Source organism: Pelophylax lessonae (assembly GCF_965119305.1).
Source record: "Pelophylax lessonae genome assembly, chromosome: 3".
NCBI classification, from domain to species: domain Eukaryota; kingdom Metazoa; phylum Chordata; class Amphibia; order Anura; family Ranidae; genus Pelophylax; species Pelophylax lessonae.
In genome coordinates, this window is record NC_138770.1 from 581,228,716 (window position 1) to 581,245,885 (window position 17,170).

The 17,170-nt window shown below is 44.0% G+C and overlaps 1 protein-coding gene across 1 annotated transcript in view; it reads left to right on the top strand.

Annotated features, from left to right (window-relative positions):
• Positions 1-9,113: 9,113 nt before the first annotated feature.
• The window catches only part of CEP68 (centrosomal protein 68), a 58,151-nt gene continuing 50,094 nt past the window's right edge, over positions 9,114-17,170 (top strand). The window contains exon 1 of the mRNA XM_082252611.1: positions 9,114-9,286. The gene's annotated coding sequence lies outside the window, so the exon portion shown is untranslated. The remainder of the gene's footprint in view (positions 9,287-17,170) is intronic.

Sequence of the window (17,170 nt, forward strand, 5' to 3'; positions counted from 1 at the left end):
TGGATAAAGGGCAGATATGCCTGTAGGGAGCCCATCCCTCTTTTAAGGTATAGGGATGCACTGGACCCATACTGTATACCTTTAGGGAAGGGTGGGCTCCCTCCAGGCTGGTAAGTGGACTACATTTTTTATATGTTGTTTTTTTGGCTTTTGTACGACGCCTTGTGGCTGCTTGGTATGTTTTAGGTGGATCGTCAGGGTGGTAATCAGAGGCTCAACCTTTTGTTTTTTAAATCTATTGTAAATGATGTCTAATAGTAATTCAAGAAACCGAATGACTATCTTTACAGCTAGGGTGACCAGGTGTCCCAGATTGCCTGGGACAGTCCTGTATTTGGGAGGTCTGTCCCGGGTCCCGAGTACTTTCATTCCGGGACAATACAGTGTCCTGAAATGAAACTAACACAGCCACCCTACCAGCTACATTGTCCAAACTGGTTGCTAGGACCGCCTGCTGTCTAGCAACCAGTGATGTCATGCACACAGGGTAAGTCCCGAGGCCCTACATTCAGTGCAGAGTAGGCCTAGTGCGTAACTTCACCCACCTCCAACTCAACCTCCTCCAGTCCAAGCACCATGGCGGCAGCATGCTCAGAGGGAAAGACTTGGTGTGCTCAGGGAGATCAGAGGAGTGACATGAAGAAAGTGTCAGAAAGCTCTAACACAAAAAGTGCTTCATCACGGCCATATAAATCTGTGCAAAAACATATAATGAATATATATAAAGTGCAAGATGCTGTAAGTGCAAATTGCAAACAACGTGCTGCCAATACACATCAAAAAGGAGAAAAATACTGAAAAAGTGCAAGGCCTTAAAATAGTGATCAAATCAAGCGTAAAGTCCATATCCAAGAAGAGACGGAAACAAAAGGATGTCACCACATGTGCGACCGTCACCATAAGGGAAGTGAGAAGTTCTTACCAGAACTCGTGGACTCTACTGTGGGTAGCAAAGAGTCAAACAGGCAGAAGGTTATTAACCTTACTGGTACAACATTATTAACCACTTCAGCCCTGGAAGGTTTTACCCCCTTAATGACCAGGCCATTTTTTGCGATTCGGCACTGCGTTACTTTAACAGAAAATTGCACAGTCATGCAACTGTAAGATTCTGGTACCTTTGGTACCCTTATTGCCCATTTTTCGTTGCATATTGCGTCCCACCTTTTCAGTTAGGTGGAACGCATATACCTTTAAGCCACATGACATCATCACTGAGCGCCGCTCTGAGCGGCTATTTCAATCGCCGGCTTTCTCTCACAGGTTGTTCGTTCAAACCGCATGCTTAACAGCCTTGTCTTATGCTGCCGGAGCCTCCAGCTATTCTCTTTACCTGGAACAGACCGGAACCTCGCTACTGATCCCGTATCTCGCTACCGGATCATTCCCTTACTACCGGACCCTTCTACTACTAACCTCACTAGTGATAAGTACCCCACAGGGGATTCCTTCATAACAAACTTACACTATCTACTTCTGCACATTAAGGACTGTTACTATCTATGCAATACTAATCCTATCATCTGCACTGTTACATAGATTGCTAGCTCTTGAGTCTACTACCATCTATCCTTGCACTGGGTTAGTCTCTCCTGTATATGTCATCTGCTGTCCTTACCACCTGTTACTATACATGATTACTAACCTATCTGCATTCTACCTATTACCATCTACTACTCTCCTGAACATTACTATCAAGTGCTTATCATTGCTATCACTGCTCACGCCTGTCCCTTCAGCACATCACCTCTATACTGTCATATACATCCTATCACTCCAGGAACAGCTTATTGAGTGTATGTATATTTGTATGCTGAAGCAGGCGGGTCCACAGTGATGAGTCTGGAGAGTTGGATCTGATAATTCAACACATCTCTACATGACTACTGAGTGGAGATTCTGCAGCTGCAAATCCAGCTCACTATAACAAAAATGCAGGAGCATTACAGATTGAACGAACCCAAAAAATGGATTCAGCAGAATTACCCACTCAAGTGATACAATTAACACAAAAAGTAAATGCATTAATACTTGCTCTTACTGAAGTAAAAGATGAAAATCAGACTCTGAGACAGCAGATAGCTCGTCTTTCACAGCTTACTGCTGCTCAGCCCCCTGAACCTAAAATAAACCCTCCTCTAGTGTTTACAGGTGATCGGAAAAAAATTTGTGAATTCAAAAACGCATGTCAATTGCTTTTTTTGCTAAAACCTCGTACTTACCCTACTGATCAAATTAAAGTCTGTACCACTATTTCATATTTGACGGGTGATCCACGGGCCTGGGCAGACTCTCTCTTTGAGAAAGATGATCCTCTTCTCAACTCCTATCCTTTATTCCTAGCGGAACTCGCTAGCTTATATGAAGACCCCAATAGGCAGAGTACTGCTGATATCCAATTAAGGGCTTTAAAACAAGGAAGGAGACCTGTTAAAGACTTTGTAGCAGAGTTCAAAAGATGGACCCTTGATTCAGGGTGGAATGATACATCTCTGCGAACTCAGTTCAGACTTGGGTTGTCAGAAGCCGTTAAAGACAAGCTCGCCCGAGCGGATTTACCTGGCACTTTGGATGCCTTAATACAACTCAGTATCAACATTGACAGGCGACTGCGAGAAAGAAAGGCTGAGAAGATGGGAATGCCATTGTCCAGTCCTTCTCGGATTTCGGCCGTTGACCCTACTCCTATGGAGGTAGGAACCATACGCCCACCTTTATCGACTACTGAACGAGCCAGGAGAAGATCCAGAAATCTCTGCATGTACTGTGCCTCCCCGGATCATTTGATAAGCGTCTGTCCCCTTGTCCGCAAAAAAGAGGGTGAGTGTTCACATGTCTTGCTAGGGGGATTAACGACTTCCTTTTCTAATCCCTATCTCTTTATTCATTTGACATTACAGTGGGACCAAACTAGGATCACCACCAAGGCTATGATCGACACAGGATCTTGTGGGAACTATATCGATACACGTTTTGTTACTTTAAATAAAATACCTATTATTTCAAAACCTAAACCTGTCTCTGTTAGTTTCATTAACGGTATTTCGTTATCTTCTGGTCCAATCACCAATCAGACACAAGCACTCCTTGTCACTGCTAACGAGTCCCATATGGAGACCACCTCTTTTGATGTACTACCTTCACCACATTTTCCCATTATTTTGGGACTCCCCTGGTTACACATACATCAACCAGCCATAGATTGGAAAACACGGACTCTAACCTTCCCTTCTCACTATTGCGAGATCACGTGTAATCTCCCATCTTATGGAAAGATCCTGTCTGTGGTGTCAGATGAGATTACACCACTATGCTACCAGGATCTGTCCGAAGTCTTCCTTGAGAAAAATGCTCAAGTGTTACCTCCCCATAGGGACTATGTTTGTTCTATCGATCTACTCCCTAATAGCAAATTGCCTTTCGGTCATGTTTATCCTCTTTCACAGGATGAACTTTCTCATCTCAAGGAATACTTGGATGAGAATTTGGCGAAAGGGTTCATCAGACCCTCTACTTCTTCCACAGCTGCAGGACTTTCTTTGTCCGCAATAAGGATTCAAGTCTTAGGCCTATTATTGACTATAGGCAATTAAATACCATTACGATAAAGGATCGCTATCCTTTACCGCTCATACCTGAACTCATTGAAGAAGTGCGTGGGGCTACCTACTTTTCTAAATTGGACCTAAAAGGGGCATACAACCTAATCCGAATCTGTGACGGAGATGAGTGGAAGACAGCATTCAGAACCAGATACGGATTATTCGAATATCTTGTGATGCCTTTCGGGTTGTGTAATGCTCCCGCAGCTTTCCAACGATTCATAAATTACATCTTCAGAGACTTACTTGATGTCTGTGTCATGGTATATCTGGACGATATACTTATCTATTCTCGATCTTTGTCTGAACATATAAAACATGTAAGACTTGTGTTATCCAGATTACTCGCACACAATCTATACGTGAAATTAAAAAAATGCCTATTTCATAAAGAAGAAATATTATTCCTAGGATACATCATATCTAAAACCGGAATCAAGATGGATATGAGCAAGATATCGTGTATTCTGGATTGGCCTATACCAACAACTCGTAAGGCATTACAGCGATTCCTCGGATTTTCAAACTTCTATAGGAAGTTCATCAAGAACTTCTCTGCTATTGTGAGACCTCTCACACAACTTACAAGTATAAAGAAACCATTCAAATGGTCAGAAGAAGCAAATGGAGCTTTCCGCTTGTTAAAATCAAGCTTTACTTCTGCTCCCATACTACGCCATCCAGACCCATCCCTCCAATATATCCTGGAGGTAGATGCGTCAAACATGGCAGTAGGAGCAGTTCTCTCCCAACGACCAACAAATACTTCACCACTCCACCCAGTTGCTTTCTTCTCTAAATCACTAAGCAGCCCAGAGGTGAATTACCCAGTGGGTGGAAAAGAGTTGCTTGCCATAAAACTGGCACTAGAGAATTGGCGACACCTACTTGAAGGTACTCGATTACCAATACTCATATATACAGATCATAAAAATCTTCAATACCTTCAGACTAACAAAACTCTTTCCCACCGGCAGGTACGATGGTCATTATTCTTCCTAAGATTCAACTTCCTAGTGACCTACACGCCTGCAGACAAAAACAAAAAAGCGGATGCGCTATCACGATTAACCGAAGATAACTGCGCCGAAATCCCTTATATTCCTATAATACCCTATGAACGTACTATTGGTGTTGTTCGTTCCCTGAAGGAAGAGATTTTGCACAGTATAGGACTGGATTCATCTCCACCACAACTAAGTACTGATGCAGAAGGCTTCCTCTACTACAACGACAAACTCTACATACCCCCTACTATGCGCACCAAGATCTTGGAATTGTCACATGATGTGCCTATGGCAGGACATATGGGTATGACTAAAACCCTTAATTTGCTTACCAGGCAGTTTTGGTGGCCTGATATGAAGGAGTCTGTACAAAAATTTGTTTCTTCATGTGACATCTGTGCAAGGTCCAAAATTGACACTACAAAACCATCTGGTCTACTTTGCAGTCTACCAATACCCCAGGTTCCATGGGAAGTTGTGTCCTTAGACTTTATAGTAGAACTACCACCTTCCAAAGGATTTAATACCATTCTAGTGTCAGTGGACCATCTGACAAAGATGGCACATTTTATTTCTATTCGCAGACTACCTTCATCTAAGCAAACAGCGGAATTACTAATGAAACATGTGTTCAAGTTACACGGAATTCCAAAGACTCTTTTATCCGACCGTGGTTCACAGTTCATCTCCAAATTTTGGCAAGCTCTATGTCATATACTACGGATTGAGCGAAAGCTCACTTCTCCTTACCAACCTCAAACCAACGGACAGACTGAAAGAGTCAACCAGTGCATTGAACAATATCTACGTTGCTACACCTCATACCTACAGGATGATTGGGTGGACCTCCTCCCTCTGGCGGAATTTGCTTATAACAACGCAACCCACAGCACTACCAAGCAAAGTCCGTTCTACTTAAACTATGGGTTTCATCCCACACTTCTTCCACCACGCATCCTACCATCAAGTAACCCAGTAGCCTCGGATTATCTTACCCAAATAAAAGACTCTCTGGGTTTACTTAATACCACCATCTCACACGCTCATAGTCAACAAAAAAGGTACTACGACCTTCGTAGGAAACCCTCTCCTCAATATGCTATTGGGGACCTCGTTTGGCTATCGACGAAAAATTTAAGGTTAAAGATCCCTAGCAAAAAGCTTGGACCTTTATTTCTGGGACCCTTCCCAATTAAGAAACTTATTGGAAAAGCTGCAGTGCAACTCACTTTACCGGCAGATCTCAGAATACATCCCATCTTTCATGTGTCGCTACTGAAACCACATGTTCCTAACCAAGGAATAAGGCCTACCATCTTGCCTCCACCTCCAGTACAAGTTGAAGGCGGAGAAGAATTTGAGATTAGGGAGATTTTGGATTCTCGTATCCACAGAGGAAAACTCCAATATCTCATAAGATGGAAGAACTATGGACCCCAAGACGACACCTGGTTGGATACTTCTGATGTTCACGCACCCAGGCTTATACAAAGGTTTCACTCTAAATACCCGGAGAAACCAGTGCTATAGGCCTTCTGGAGCCGGCCTTAAGGGGGGGGTACTGTAAGATTCTGGTACCTTTGGTACCCTTATTTTTCGTTGCATATTGCGTCCCACCTTTTCAGTTAGGTGGAACGCATATACCTTTAAGCCGCATGACATCATCACTGAGCGCCGCTCTGAGCGGCTATTTCAATCGCCGGCTTTCTCTCACAGGTTGTTCGTTCAAACCGCATGCTTAAAAACCTTGTCTTATGCTGCCGGAGCCTCCAGCTATTCTCTTTACCTGGAACAGACCGGAACCTCGCTACTGATCCCGTATCTCGCTACCGGATCATTCCCTTACTACCGGACCCTTCTACTACTAACCTCACTAGTGATAAGTACCCCACAGGGGATTCCTTCATAACAAACTTACACTATCTACTTCTGCACATTAAGGACTGTTACTATCTATGCATTACTAATCCTATCATCTGCACTGTTACATAGATTGCTAGCTCTTGAGTCTACTACCATCTATCCTTGCACTGGGTTAGTCTCTCCTGTATATGTCATCTGCTGTCCTTACCACCTGTTACTATACATGATTACTAACCTATCTGCATTCTACCTATTACCATCTACTACTCTCCTGAACATTACTATCAAGTGCTTATCATTGCTATCACTGCTCACGCCTGTCCCTTCAGCACATCACCTCTATACTGTCATATACATCCCATCACTCCAGGAACATCTTATTGAGTGTATGTATATTTGTATGCTGAAGCAGGCGGGTCCACAGTGATGAGTCTGGAGAGTTGGATCTGGTAATTCAACACATCTCTACATGACTACTGAGTGGAGATTCTGCAGCTGCAAATCCAGCTAACTATAACAAAAACGCAGGAGCGTTACAGCAACGCTGTACCCAAATACAATTGATGTCCTTTTTTTCCCACAAATAGAGCTTTCTTTTGGTGGTATTTGATGACCACTGCGGTTTTTAAAACCTCTGCACTATAAAAAAAAACAAGAGCGACAATTTTGAAAAAAAAAATGCCATATTTTTTACTTTCTGCTATAAAACATTCCTAATTAAAAAATTATAAAAAATAATTTTTTTTATCAGTTTAGGCCAATTTGTATTCTGCTAGATATTTTTGGTTAAAATAATCCCAAAAAGCGTATTTTAATTGGTTTGCGCAAAATTTATAGCGTTTACAAACTACGGGATAGATTTTTGGACTTTTTATTTATTTATTTTTTATTAGTAATGGCGGCGATCTGCGATTTTTTAGCGGGACTGCGACATTGCAGCGGACAGATCGGACCCCTAACTGACATTTTTAAAACTTTTTGGGGACCAGTGACAACTAATACAGTAATCAGTGCTAAATAATATACAGTTACTGTATAAATTACACTGACAGGGAAGGGGTTAATACTGGGGGTGATCAAAGGGGTTAAATGTATGCCTAAGGGCTCTTTCACACAGGTGGACCGTTCAGATACGCCTGTCCGTTTTTTTGGCGGATCTGAACGGTCCCCCCATGCATCTCTATGGGACATCGGATGTCAGCGGAGACATGTCCGCTGACATCCGATCCGTCAAATCTGGACGGATGGAAACCCTATTTTCCATCCGTCCAGCGGATCGGATGAGAACGGACAGACGGTCCTTTCCCATCCGATTTCCCCCATAGAGATGCATGGGGACCTGACAGCTGTGTCTCCGCACACAGCACGGAGACACAGCTGTCATCCTCCTGCTCAGCAGTCACATCGGTGGAGGGGGGGGGGGGTTCTGTGACAGGCACAGACAAATCGCAGTTTTTAGCTTAGCTGAAACTGCTGATCTTTCCCTCCCTGTCTGACAGAAGATCCGTCTGCTTTGTTTACATAAGCAGGCGGGTCTTCTCTCGGTTTCTCGGACAAGAGGGCAGCGGCAGTATCCGCCGCTCCTCCCGTGGCCCGCCTCCCACTGTGTCAAACACAGTGGGAGCGCGGCTCCCGCGGCACGCGTGCGCCGCCGAAACCACATGCACTCCATTCACATAGTGCTACGTGACTGGAGGCAGCCGAGCCGCTCGGCCACAGTAATATTACGGCGGGCAGTCGGCAAGTGGTTAAAAGGTTGACGGCTTCTCTTCTAATCTCTCAGTCACCCAGAAAAACAAAAGGTCTCCTCACAGTGTAAATCATCAAAACTTGGCTTTATTAAAAGGTAGAAAATGTCCAATTTCTATACAAATAGTAGGAAATTTGGCGCAATGACATGGGATAAACTCATACCAACCCTTGGAGCTGTGGCGTGTACCAGAGGATTGCAAGGAGGGAGGGGGAGATCAGGACTTCTGCCTGAGTCGCTTAGGGAGCAGGTACCTGTCAAAACTAAGTACCCCCCCGCGCTCCTTCCGAAATGACATGACAAATGTGGCATATTTAGGGGGGAGGGGTGTTTAAAGCAAATCTTCCCCTTTTGGGTGGAGCTCTGCTTTAAAGTTAACGTGCGTGTAAAGGCAGGCACAAAGATTCCCAAAACTTTTGACACTAAGCGTATAAACTTCCCACGTTACTGAAATGGGGTGAGGAGGTATAATTCATATTCAAAAGAGAGGAAATTAGAGAAGTTTATTTGTAGTGTTTCCACACACATCCAGCCTAGAAGAGCCAAAACAACTAGCCTAGCTGCATCAATAAGGAGAGCCATCCTGAGAGAGGTGCTCACTTCCTGTTCTCCCGGACAGCGATGCCTCCTGGGAAATGTAGTCCTTAGGAAAAGGCTCAGGAAGTACCTGATGACAGGGACGGAGGGGGAGTGGTCTGTCACTGTAGCGGGTTGTGGTGGTGACAAGCAGGGGGCGCAATACAGGACAGACGACAACCGTGCGATATAAGGACAGAAATGAGTGAACATTCAGCCGGGCAGCCTGTGATAGGTTGGGTATCAGTCACGCCCCTAACATCTGCATGCTATGCTTGATGGGTAGGATCTAAGCAAGCCGCACCCTTTGAAGGAATCGTTGTGGAGCCTGAGCCGCCATCTTGTGATTGGCCAGGCTCTTCAATAGAGGGCGTGTCCGGGCAGAATGTCGCGGAGGGGACGCAGGAAGAGGTGCTGGTTGTGATGTATGTGAGCTCGAAGCTTTGCTCACTATCACCGGGCTGAGCCGGGGGAAGGTAATGTGTGAGGTGAGCGCTGGCCCGGGACTCTGTATGTGTTATTCTGGGCGGTCTCTGTTATGTGTGAGAGAAATGTATGCGCATTACTGGGCTCCTCCTGTCACTGTTATGTGTTGTCTATGAATGTTTATGGTGAGAGACATTTCTAATGATAGAAAACACAGGCTGCCCGTCATTACAGTGCCTATGGGATCTGCTTGTATATACACCGACCTCCCTACACTATACAACCTGATTGGACAATCTCTGTATGGGCCTGTTCACACTATTTGCGATGCAGAAAGTATGCGTTTATCGCAGGAGAATGCGCTGTTCACACTATTTGCGATGCAGGAAACGTGCTGCCTGCTTTAGACGCACACGAGTACCATTCATTGCTAATGGCACCCCAAATGTATCTAGAAAACACGCAGATTTCGTAGTCACTGAATCGCGGTTATGGCGGTTTGGTTTTTAACCACTTAAGCCCTTGAAGATAGAGCTTTCTTTTGGTGGTATTTGATCACCTGTGCGCTATAATAAAAAAAAGAGCGTCAATCTTGCAAAAATAACAATAGTTTTCACATTTTTTATATGAAATTCCCCCCAAAAAAATGTAAAAATCAAAATTTTTTTAACATTTTTGGCCGATTTGTTTTCTGCTACATATGTTTGGTAAAAAAAATCACAATAAGCGTATTTTGATTGGTTTGCGCAAAAGTTATTACTAAGTTATACTAACTAAGGGAAAGATTTTTGTCATTTTTGTTGTTTTTTTTTTTTTTTAACGAGTAATGGCGGCAATCTGTGATTTTTTTTTTTTTTTTTTTTTTTTTTTTTTTTTTTTTTTTTTGCGGGACTGCGACATTGCGGCGGACAGATCGGACCCTTGACTGACATTTTTGACACTTTTGGGGGTACCAGTGACATTACTACAGTAATCAGTGCTATACATATGCACTGTTACTGTAAAAATGACACTGGCAGGGAAGGGGTTAACTTTATTGGGGGAGGAGGGGTTAAGTGTGTCCCTAGGGGCGTGTTTCTAACTGTGATTGGACATGGCTACTGGTGTAAAAACAGAGATCAACGGTCCTACATAGTAGAACCGTGTGATCTCCTCCATTTTTACACAGGGGAGAATGACAGGCGGCTTTGTTTACATTAGCCGCCTGCCTTTCTCCCTTCACGGCGAACGATCGCAAGTGACCGGCGGACATCGGGTCCGCCGGTCACACGCACTGACTTGTTAGGGAGCAAGCCAGGGGCGGGCGCGCGCTCGCCCGCTATTGGCTCACAAGCTAGTGACAGGCTAGTGATGTACCCATACCCAAAACTACCACAAGAGGACACAGTTTTAAATTAGAGGGGCAAAGGTTTAAAAGTAATATGAGGAAGTATTACTTTACTGAGAGAGTAGTGGATGCATGGAATAACCTTCCTGCAGAAGTGGTAGCTGTAAATACAGTGAAGGAGATTAAGCATGCATAGGATAGGCATAAGGCTATCCTTCATATAAGATAGGGCCAGGGACTATTCATAGGATTCAGATATATTGGGCAGACTAGATGGGCCAAATGGTTCTTATCTGCCGACACATTCTATGTTTATGTTTCTATGCCTGGCCGGAGCTGACCGCCGCAGTATGCCCCCGTTCACATGCAGGCGCCGCTACTTCGAGCAGCGCGCCGCGACCTCGGAGCGGCCGCCACGGACTTCATAACATTGAAGTCTATGGCGGTCGCCTCCTGGTCGCCCCAAAGAAGCTCCAGACCCTTTTTCTAAGTCGGAGCGACTTGTGTCGCTCCTATTAGAACGGGTCCGCAGCTTCCCTATGGGAGGCGACCTGTGAGGTGACCAGGTCGCCTCACAGGTCGCCCTAGTGTGAACCGGGGCTATATGTACTTGTGGTGGTCGGCAACCGGTTAACAACCTCAACACTGGGGCCAATTCTGACACTTCTCGCATACATGTAAAAATCTACTTTTTTTTTTTTTACTAGAAGCTTATTTAGAACCCCCAACATTTATAACATATTTTTTTTAAGCAGAGGCCCTAGAGAATATATTTTATGTCACACTGTATTTGTGCATCGGTCTTTCAAACGCAATTTTTGGGGAAAAAATACTAGTGATCGGCCAATATCGGTTTTTCGTTGCCGATACCGATATTTTGGCCATTGCATATCGGTATCAGCCAATATTGGCTGATATTTTCGTACATTTACAAGAAATGTTTTTTTATTTTATTTTTATCACTTGACAGGTATTCTTGTGAAGGGATCTGGGGGACTAAAAGAGCCCAAACCCCTCCTCTACACTTAAAAGCATTCAAAACACCAAGTTTGGCTGTTTTGAATGCTCTCATTTTTTTAAATCTGGCACTGAGTACCCGGTAGTGATGCCATTACATCACTTCATTGTTTATATCTTTAATTTGTACATATCTGAGTGGCATATTCAATAACATTTGTAAACGGAAGTATGCTATTAGACATCATTTTACCCTCAAATGAGCAATATTTGGAATATCGGCCAGTTCCGGGGCAGATACAGATATATCGGCAAAAGTCAATATCGGCCCTCTATATATTGGCTTTGCCGATAATCGGTCGATCCCTAAAAAAATACACTTTCATGAATTTAAAGCGGAGTTCCACCCTAAAATTTTTTGCAGCATCAGTTAAAAAAAAAAACCTGAAAAAGAATTGGATAGTTAATATTTTTTTTTTCCCACCGCCTTGTTTTTAATGAAAATAAACTTCCCTTCCTTCCTCTTCCTCCTTGTGCGGCCGCGGCCCCGACGTCACTTCCTCCTTTGCATTGCATCCTGGGAGATGAGTATCATGAATCCCAGGATGCAATGGGAACGGCCCCAGCCGCTACTCTGATTGCCGATTGCAAACTACAGCACATGCACGAGATTGCGATTGGCATTCTGGGTAGCCAGGAACCCGGAAGAAGGACACAGCGGGGGACACCACGGCTTCAGATGCCCACGCCGGAGATGGCCACGCTCTGCAATCAATTTTAAAGGTAAGTGTCTTTATTAAATAACTGTAATGACCTGTAATGTGGGGTTAGTGTTCGGGTAATAGGGGTTAACTTAGGATTAGGGGGGTATTTTTATTAAAAAAAAAAATTGTATGTGGCCAGAACTCCGCTTTAAAGAAAAAACAAAACTTTAAAGTTAGCCCAACTTTTGTGCATAGTGTAAAAGATATGCCGAGCAAATAAGATGCCTAACATGTCATGCTCTAAAATTGAGCATGCTCGTGGAATGGCAACAAACTATGGTTCTTTAAATTATCCATAGGTGATGATTTAAAAGTCTTTGCAGGTTAGTTGTTTAGATGTACCCAGGAGATCCGGTGCTAGATTTATTGCTCCCACTCTGATGATCGCGGTGACACCTCATGTGTGGTGCAATCAGTGGGTACGGAAAGTATTCAGACCCCCTTAAATTTTTCACTCTTTGTTATATTGCAGCCATTTGCTAAAATCATTTAAGTTCATTCTTCTTCCTCATGAATGTACACATAGCACCCCATACTGACAGAAAAACACAGAATTGTTGACATTGTTGCAGATTTATTAAAAAAGAAAAACTGAAATATCACATGGTCCTAAGTATTCAGACCCTTTGCTGTGACACTCATATATTTAACTCAGGTGCTTTCCATTTCTTCTGATCATCCTTGAGATGGTTCTACACCTTCATTTGAGTCCAGCTGTGTTTGATTATACTGATTGGACTTGATTAGGAAAGCCACACACCTGTCTATATAAGACCTTCCAGATCACAATGCATGTCAGAGCAAATGAGAATCATGAGGTCAAAGGAACTGCCTGAAGAGCTCAGAGACAGAATTGTGGCAAGGCACAGATCTGGCCAAGGTTACAAAAAGATTTCTGCTGCAATTAAGGTTCCTAAGAGCACAGTGGCCTCCATAATCCTCAAATGGAAGACGTTTGGGACGACCAGAACCCTTCCTAGAGCTGGCCGTACGGCCAAACTGAGCTATCGGGGGAGAAGAGCCTTGGTGAGAGAGGTAAAGAAGAACCCAAAGATCACTGTGGCTGAGCTCCAGAGATGCAGTCAGGAGATGGGAGAAAGTTGTAGAAAGTCAAGCATCACTGCAGCCCTCCACCAGTCGGGGCTTTATGGCAGAGTGGCCCGACGGAAGCCTCTCCTCAGTGTAAGACACATGAAAGCCCGCATGGAGTTTGCTAAAAAACACCTGAAGGACTCCAAGATGGTGAGAAATAAGATTCTCTGGTCTGATGAGACCAAAATAGAACTTTTTGGCCTTAATTCTAAGCGGTATGTGTGGAGAAAACCAGGCACTGCTCATCACCTGTCCAATACAGTCCCAACAGTGAAGCATGGTGGTGGCAGCATCATGCTGTGGGGGTGTTTTTCAGCTTCAGGGACAGGACGACTGGTTGCAATCGAGGGAAAGATGAATGCGGCCAAGTACAGGGATATCCTGGACAAAAACCTTCTCCAGAGTGCTCTGGACCTCAGACTGGGCCGAAGGTTTACCTTCCAACAAGACAATGACCCTAAGCACACAGCTAAAATAACGAAGGAGTGGCTTCACAACAACTCCGTGACTGTTCTTGAATGGCCCAGCCAGAGCCCTGACTTAAACCCAATTGAGCATCTCTGGAGAGACCTAAAAATGGCTGTCCACCAACGTTTACCATCCAACCTGACAGAACCGGAGAGGATCTGCAAGGAGGAATGGCAGAGGATCCCCAAATCCAGGTGTGAAAGACTTGTTGCATCTTTCCCAAAAAGACTCCTGGCTGTATTAGATCAAAAGGGGGCTTCTACTAAATACTGAGCAAAGGGTCTGAATACTTAGGACCATGTGATATTTCAGTTTTTCTTTTTTAATAAATCTGCAACAATGTCAACAATTCTGTGTTTTTCTGTCAGTATGGGGTGCTATGTGTACATTCATGAGGAAGAAGAATGAACTTAAATTATTTTAGCAAATGGCTGCAATCTAACAAAGAGTGAAAAATTTAAGGGGGTCTGAATACTTTCCGTACCCACTGTATGTGTGTGGGACCAACATGTGCGTTCGCCACTGCGTGTGAGCACAGGGTGACATTTTATTTTTACAGTGTTTTCAAGATAAAAAAATTGATTCTTGTTGCTTTCAAACAGAATGTAAACATCCCATTTGATGGCAATAGCAATGACTACCCCCCCAACTCTTCTTTGGGCTCTAATGCAACCAAACACACAGATAAGTCTGATTGGCCACTATGCGTCCAGTAAAAGCACGAGAACCGGAAGTGACTAAATAGTCAACGCTCACCGGTTCTGACTTCATACAGTGGAAGGGACAGCTTCATTTCCTCTCACTGTGAGGCCGGACGTGGATCCCGCAGGCTGCATCATTGCCGGGCTTCCCAATCGCTCAGGAGAGCCGGTGATGACGGCGGTGGGAGGGGGTTGGGACCCCTTTTTCTGCCACCCGTAAAGTATTTCAGTGGCTGCCCAGCCACTCGGAATACTTTTATCTGAAAGAGAATCGCTGGCTGTAAACCATGATCCCAGTATAACCTCTTCCTTACCGTGAAGAGGCTGCCCGGCTGCAGGAGTTTCTCTCCACGTCGGCTGCACTCTCTGCAGACCGGACTATAGCCGCATCCTCCTCGCCTCTGACATTCATGTACCCAGGCCAGGAGGGACACCATGCACACGGCTGAGGTCTGTAATAACAGGAAAACATGGTGGGGCCATGGTGTTAGGGAAGAGGGGCATGGCCAATTGTGATACCAGCAGTGCTTTTAGGGAGGGGTTACAGGATATGTGCTGGGGGGGGGGGGTTGCTTTGTTTTGGATTAGACAGGACTTGTGCTAGAAGGAGGGGGGCTGATTTGAAGTTTGACCCCCCCCCCCAAAGCACAATTCCTCTCCCCTCCCAAAGCACCCTCTAGCACATATCCTTTAACCCCCATGCCCCTTAAATCAAAGATCCCATCGCGGCTCCATCCATTCCCCCGGTCCCATCACGGCTCCATCCATTCCCCTGATCCCACCTCGGCTCCATCCACACATCATGTTTTACTGCACCAGGTGACACCAACTTTAGTGATGCCACTGGGATCCAGGCCACTGTGTGCAAAACTGCACAGAGCAGGTAAGTATAACATGTTTATTTTTATTTTTTTTAATGAGACTTTACAATCACTTTTAGGATATTTCCCTTTACCTCCTGTCCCATCATCCCAACAGGAAGAAATCGATAAAAAGTAAGGGAATTCCTGATTGTAACCAGAACTATTGTCCCCATTGGGAGATTTCCCTTTTATTCCTGTTCTAGTGACAACCCAAAATTTGGAATTTTCTTTCACTTTCAGTGATAACAGTAAACGGGACAAATAGAGATGGTAGATTTTTTCCTAGAGGGGCACAGACCGCAATAAAAAAAAACTGACAGGTGTTCTCTCGGCAAAAATTAAAAATAAGGTTTTGCCTTGTACTGTACTTTAGATGTATATTTGTATAATATAAAAGACGCATTATGTAAGTATTCTACGTGTATGGGGTTGGATTCTAAGACTGTAGTAGTGGTCTGCAGCTGTCCTGCTGAGGGAAGTATGCAGTTGGGAGGGCCAGGCAGGAAGCCTTTTGTGAAAGGTTTTGTAAAAATTTAGGGCAGTGGAATGTAACCCAAAATCTCAGCATCTGTGTATATAGGCATGACTGGATTGCAGTTGAGATGCATGTGCGCTGCTTCTGTGCTGACATTGACTTGTTGTAATAGTCAAATGTAAATTAAATACACTGTTGAGAACAAAATCTTGCAAGAAGGGTTTCAAATTATTATTTTCTCTCTACATATATACAGATCCAGATGTACTTTGTAGTCCGTGTATAGACTGATTTTTCTGGTCTCCACAGTTTTGCTAAAATGTATTGTACTGTACAGAACTTCTGGGTTCTACAGGTGCATCTTATACAATTAGAAAGTCACCAAAAAGTTAATTTATTTCAGTAATTCAATTCAAAATGTGAAACTCGTATATGCTATATAGATGCGTTACACACAGTGTGATATTTCAAGCATTTCTTTCTTTTAATTTTGATTATGGCTTACAGCTGGTGAAATTCCAAATTTCTGTATCTCAGAAAATTAGAATATTACATAAGACCAATAAAAAGTGGATCTGTAATACAGAAATGTTGGCTTACTGAAAAGCATGTCCATGTACAGTATAGTGTGCACTCAATACTTGGTCAGGGCTCCTTTTGCATTACTGCATCAATGTGGCATTGCATGGAGGTGATCAGCCTGTGGTACTGCTGAGGTGTTATAGAAGCCCAGGTTGCTTTGATAGCGGCTTTCAGCTCATCTGCATTGTTGGGTCTGGTGTCTCTCTCATCTTGCTCTTGACAATACCCCACAGATTCTCTAGGGGGTTTAGGTCAGGCGAGTTGCCTGGCCAAACAAGCACAGTGATGCCATGATCATTGTGTGGGCAGGTGCCAAGTCCTGCTGGAAAACTAAATCTGCATCTCTATAAACCTGGTCAGCAGATGGAAGAATGAAGTGCTCTAGAAATTCCTGGTAGAGGGCTGCATTGACTTTGGACTTGATAAAACACAGTGGACCAAAACCAGCAGATGACATGGCTCCCCAAATCATCACTGACTGTGGAAACTTCACACTGGACCTCATGCAACTTGGATTCTGTACCTCTCCACTCTTCCTCCAGACTCTGGGACTTTCATTTCCAAATGAAATGCAACATTTCCCACAGTCTATGATGATTTTCGGAGCCATGTTATCTGCTAGTGTTGGTCCACTGTGTTTTATCAAGTCCAAAGTCTGCGCGGCCCTCTACTAGGAAATTCTAGAGCACTTCATGCTTCTCTCTGCTGACTAGCTTC